This window comes from Peromyscus californicus, unplaced genomic scaffold (genome assembly GCF_007827085.1).
Source record: "Peromyscus californicus insignis strain IS unplaced genomic scaffold, ASM782708v3 Scaffold_19__1_contigs__length_69161282, whole genome shotgun sequence".
NCBI lineage: Eukaryota > Metazoa > Chordata > Mammalia > Rodentia > Cricetidae > Peromyscus > Peromyscus californicus.
The window spans coordinates 49,275,839-49,281,982 of NW_026294491.1; positions in this window are offsets into that span (position 1 = coordinate 49,275,839).

The following is a 6,144-nucleotide window of genomic DNA, read 5'->3' on the forward strand; positions in this document are numbered from 1 at the left end:
AATTTCTCCATCAGCTGCAGGTCATATGTGAGCCTTTTTTTCTTCAGCCAAGTTCTTTAACTCTTTCCTAGTAGGCCTCCTGGTTAGAAGAGATATCTAAAACAATTCAGGACCAGTCATGCCCATTCTCTTCACATAGCCCAAATCCTCTTCTGGAAACAAATAATCAAATTTTGTGAGCACAAGATGATGCCTGAAAGGACTAAGCAGATGCCAGAATAGGCTACTCAGTTTTCTGACAGAGATCAGGCCTCAATTTCAGTTTCCTGAGATTGAACAAGCCGTTTCTGAGAGAGCCACAAACAAAGAACAATCAATCTCCAACACCCCTGACAAGATGCAGTACCAGGCCAGGCCAGGCCTGAGTCACAGTCAGCAGATAACCAAATAAGGACAAAGCCTGGGACTTGTCCAGGCCAGCCTTAAAACGGAAAAGCTGTAGCCTTAACCAGCTCCTGCCAGCCCTAGCCAATTAGAACATACTAATATGATCACCACTTACTTAAGCCAATTGTAGATAAAATGACCTAACTGCCTTAGGACCTCCCCTTGGTGTGCTTAAGGAGCCTGCAAGCTCCTCTCCGGGTCATCGTCGTTTTGCCTTTGTGTGGAATGGTCGACCATTCCACATGCTGGAATAAAGAATGCTCTTGCTGATTGCATAGATGGTGGTCTTTTGTGGGACTTCTCCAGGACTCTAACAATGCCCACTGAAGCTGCATTTCCCTAGTTCTACCATCGAATAAACTACCCCCACCCCTTTTTTGCATATTTCTATTGGATTCAGTTCCCAATCCACAGTCGGTATATTTGTTCAGGCCTAAATCAGACAACAGCTTTCTGTATATCTCAGTCTTGTGTTCATTTTCAAATTCTCTAAATAGGTTCCTTAAGTCCTCTTGCATCAATCAGTTTCCTATTACAAAGAAAAAGTACTTGGGGTAATCAGTTTATAAAGGGAAAGTCTTGTTCTGGTTCATAGTTTCAGAGGTTTCAACCTATAGTTACCTGATCCTGTTGCTTTGTCTCCTGTCACAGTATATTATATAAGAAGGCATAGTAGAGAAGAACTTTACCTCATCGTGACTGAGAAGCAAAGAAAGAGGAAGAGAACTGAGTCCCCTCAGAAGACATGCTCTCAGTGGCCTAATTTTCACCTGCTATATGTTCTCCCACCGTCCAAACAGCACCATAGACTGGGGAATATAATCTCCTTCAGCACTCATGCATTTGTCTGATGTTCTAAATCCAATTTTTATGGATATTTGTTGTATAAGGTTGCTTCCAATCTGGTGGTTATTTTCAGCAAATGATTGTGTGTAGGTGGAGTTTCTCCATGTCTCATCAGCTGATCCCAAATAACCATCCAGAGACTTATTACTAATTATAAATGATCAGCTGATAGCTCAGGCTGGTTACTGGCTAACTCTTACATTTTAAATTAGCCCATATTTCTTATATCTTTGCCACATGGCTGTACCTTTTTTCTTATTCTTTTTTTTTCTTTTTTTTTTTTTTTTGAGACAGGGTTTCTCTGTGTAGCTTTACACCTTTCCTGGAACTCACTCTGTAGCCCAGGCTGGCCTCAAACTCACAGAGATCTGCCTGCCTCTGCCTCCTGAGTGCTGGGATTAAAGGCGTGCGCCACCACTGCCCGGCTGGCTGTACCTTTTTTCAACACAGCATTTTCATCTTCCCTCTCTCTGTATCTCTGGAAACTCCTGAGACTCCACCCTTCTTCCTCCCAGCGTCCTCTGGCTGTCCTGCCTACACCTCTTGCCTAGCGACTGGCCAGTCAGCTCTTTTATTAAACCAGTCAGAAGGCATCTTGGCAAAGACACATCTTCACAGTGTACAAAAAGATTATCCCACAACAATTACTATAACACACAAATACACATACCTTGTTCTGAGTCAGCAGCATGGAAGAGTACATAGTTTAATATTAATGCTGTACATTAGCCTCTGGTTGTGAAGCTAATTGCATGGGAAAGACAAGACAAATAAGGTTGGTTTGTACATTGTTCTCTTTAAAGGCAGGTTAAACTTAAACAGACTGATTACATAGTAGGACAGCAGGTTAAATCTTAAGTGATCTCAAGGTATATTTTACTAGGTTGGCTATCAGGTCAGTCCCCCGCCCCCAAAGTTCAATTTCTTTGAATGCAAGAGATATTTTCATAAAAATGTATCACTATGGCTAGCCAAAGTGGGAGATTCTTTACAGCTCAAGACAAGCGGAAAGGGAGTCGGGGAGGAAAATTGATGTAATTCTGTTTAAATTAAAATGGAGGTAGGTAGATGGGGATGTGTGTGCCTGTCTCCCAAGTGATTGTATACTTCAGCAGATTGACAACTGAGATTTCCTAACACAAGGTGCCAAGAGAATGCAACTTCTGCTGAAGTAGGTCTTACTGAAAATTCTCGTGGCCTAAATTGGAAGACGAGTAAAGACAATTATTTTTGCTCCCCAAAGTGCTCAAAGTTTGCTTCCTTCTTGAGCTGAGCAGTTGAGTGTGTTTGGGGCCCAGCGGGTATAAGTATGTGGTCACCATCCTTTTATGAAGTACTTTTGGAAAACCAAGGTAAGATTCTGATTAACCGACATAAACTAGAAGACAAAATTCAAAAGAATACTGATATAAGAATTAATAGAAAGAGCAAAAGACATTGTATTAATGAAGAGGAAAGATGAACAAGCTAGAAGAAGAGGTTATGTCATTAGGATATAAGGTAGGAAATAGAAGAAAGGATCTGATCTCTTCAAAATCAAGAAATGGGACAGAGAAGTCTTCTGGGCCTGCACCTGCAGAGTGGAAGTAGGCTGACTAAAAGCCCCTGGGGGAGGGGTCTGCAACCTAAAAAGGTCTCACAGAATTGAGCAAGATCTTAGCTCTGCCTTGAGCCCTGATAACTGCACCAAGAAAACTGAAACATGCATGTATATGGTTTGCACCTAAAATTACATTTAGGTCACAGTGAAGTTCAGCTCGGTCTCCAAATTGACTGTATAGAGTTATATGTCCAAATTAACTGTTGATAGTATATTTGGATGCTGACACTTTCATATTCTTAGGAAGCGAAGCATTGAAGTCAAATTTTTGAAAGGCATTACTTTTGTGGCAACTGAAAACACTAGACTAAGTCGAAATAAGCATTAAAGTTTGTATTTCTGTCATTTTTGTCTCAAAGATAATCCTCCTTTTGAATGACAAATTCTTTCTTTAGCTATTTTAATTCCTTCAGGCAGGTTACACTGAAGCTTTGCTGTCTGGTGACTTTGCACATGTCTGTCTTGATTCATAATGTGTTTATATAGTATTTAGTTCTCCGTGCTCCTGGTTTCCCTTATACTTAATCTTCTGTCAAAAGGATTTAGAGTGATCTAGGGTGAAGACTGATGTGAGACTGAGGGACTATAAGCATGCCAGCCTTTTCTTTCCAATATTATATTAGCTCTTTTATCTCACAGCTATTCCCCCTTAAATTGCTCATCACAGCCCTATAAAGCTTCTTCTTTTCCTCGAGAAAGGGGCTTGATTGTGTTTAAAAGGTCCTTGGCACATATGATTGTGAGGCCCATTTGGTTCTAGGAGCCAGTTTGCTCATTTATATATAACTCAGTGGGGAGCCAGAGAATTTTGCACAAGAGCCAATTCATGAAAAATTATACTTATGTCTAGATTTCCTTTCATACTCAAGAATTTTTTCACATCAATATATAAGGTACATTTCAAACATAGCACATCTATTTCACTGGAGAGAGAGAGAGAAAAAAAACATGCCAAGAAGAAAATGCCACTAAAATGTTAATACCTGGGTTTTTTTTATTTAAAAATGTGCAGGCAACTTCCCAACTTACCATCCTAAAATTAGATTGCACACAGTATGGTGATATGAATTGTGACATTCACATTTCCATGTTTCTACAGTGATGAGCTCTTAGGGGATGCTGTTCATACACTTCTAATGGAACAAGCATTTCTGTATGGACAGGCAATGCTTGGTAGTCTCCTTAAGATTTTTCTTCTGGCTAAAAACGAAATGATTTATTTATAGTTCATACATGTTAAAATAATTTAATGCCTCCAAATATTTTTAATTATCAATTCTCAAAATTGGTACTTGTGTGCATTAAGATGAAAAAAACTGGGATGTATACCTTATAATGTCAGTTTATAAGTAGAAATGATTTTTTAAAAACTGATTTTAACTCATGATATTTAAAATTATCCATAGTACACTCAATGATTTTAACAAAAGATGTTTTTGATTTATTTATATATTTGGTAGCATATGTTGCTCTTTTTCCTAACAATAGGGTTCCTCTCCTGATGCAAACATCTGTTCTTTTTATAATGTACTTTTGTTTGCTTCATTTTTGTGGAACTTGTTACCTTAAATTTGAATTCAAATTGTAACCTTCTGTATTCAATTCCTGCATGCTAATGATTTATAGATCACACAGTTTTCTAAAACCTTATCAGAATATATGAAGCTAAAGCAGTCGTTCTCAACTTGTAGGTCCCTTTCCCAGGGGTCTCCTAAGACCATCAGGAAACATAAATATTTACGTTATGATTCATAACAGTAGCAAACAAAGTTATGAAGTAGCAACAAAATTATTTTATGGTTGGAAGTCACCACAACATGAAGAATTTTATGAAAGGGTCCAGCATTAGGAAGGTTGAGAACCACTGAGCTACAGAATCTCATATATAATCATACCTGTAGCATGTGGAGTAGTTTAAAAATTGATAGACAAATGATTGACATTGTCATTCTTATGGTTTGTGACGACCAAATTTTGTAAAATTTTCTGATCTCTAGTTTTTCTATAATTAGATCTTTCTATAATTAATCTTTCTATGATAGAAACTGGATTTCAACTTATATATCCGAGTCTTTGCTTAAAACGTTTAAATTAAAAATATGAAACATATCTATTGGGGTTAGGTGTAGGAAACATTGAGAAATGTTTTAAAGGTTGCAAAGAATGGTTTAGCAGACATATCAGAGAGTGAATAAACATCCCATCAAGGCAATAGCATACACAACAGCACAAACTCCTGAAATACCACATTTGGTACTGGACAAAATCAGTATGACTTTAGTCAATTAGAATTTGCCAGTTCAAGACTAGATTGCAAATGGATCTATGTATACAACTAAGAAACTCAACCTCCACATTGTAGATAATGAGAAACATATGTTTTAAGCAGGCCTTGCATTTTAGAAAGTTCCCTTTAGAGTAATATGAATTCTTGGTTGCGTGTAGGGAAGCTTGAATCATGGATTTAGTTCTACCAAGCTGCTGTGCTACAGTCAATGTAAGAGATGATGAAACTCCATCAAGTCTGTTACTATAAGAGAGGAGTATAAATTTATGAAATGATAATAAAGATGAACTTTCAAGCTCTGGTATCTAGGTGTGAAGGGTGAAGAGGAGTGAAGAAGGGTGCTGTATTAGGGACCAACAAAGAAACGGAACTAGTAGGATAAAGACACGGAGATAGGTGAAAAGAATGAGGAAGAACATGAAGAAGATAAGTTACTAGATGATAGAGAACATAGATAGGCGGCAGGCAATGTAGACGAGAGAGAGTGGGAACAAGCAGAATTGGCTTAGCTCAGGGATTTGTGGGAGACGGGCTGGCTATGTAAATCCAAAATCCATAGAGCAGGCCATCTGAACACAGTCCAAGAATGGAGTCACATGAGGAGAATTCTAACTGCTTGTGAGAAAACAAACAGACAAAAACAAAAACAAAACCAGACCAAGGTCTTGTGACCTCAGCTTCTTCAAAACAGAATTGTTCTTGGAACGTGTTTCTGTGCTCCTCCTAGGTTTATCGGTTAGAAGTGGGTTTACTTCAGATTACTCATTATTGCTTGCTGATGTTATTCAATTAAATCTTTAAACTAGCCTTTATATGCCTCTATGGAAAAAACCATGTGACTGTACACTTTACTCAGGTGACTCTCCTTAACCCTCAGAGCATAAATTGTCTGATGCGTTGAATAAAGTTGGCTATTGCAAGAGACTTTAGTCTGCCTCAGTCATTGGCTACATCCTCCCAGGTCCCGCTGCCTCTAGAGTGGTACATAAGTGGCACCTGAATAAGCGACCTGAAGTCTGCGATG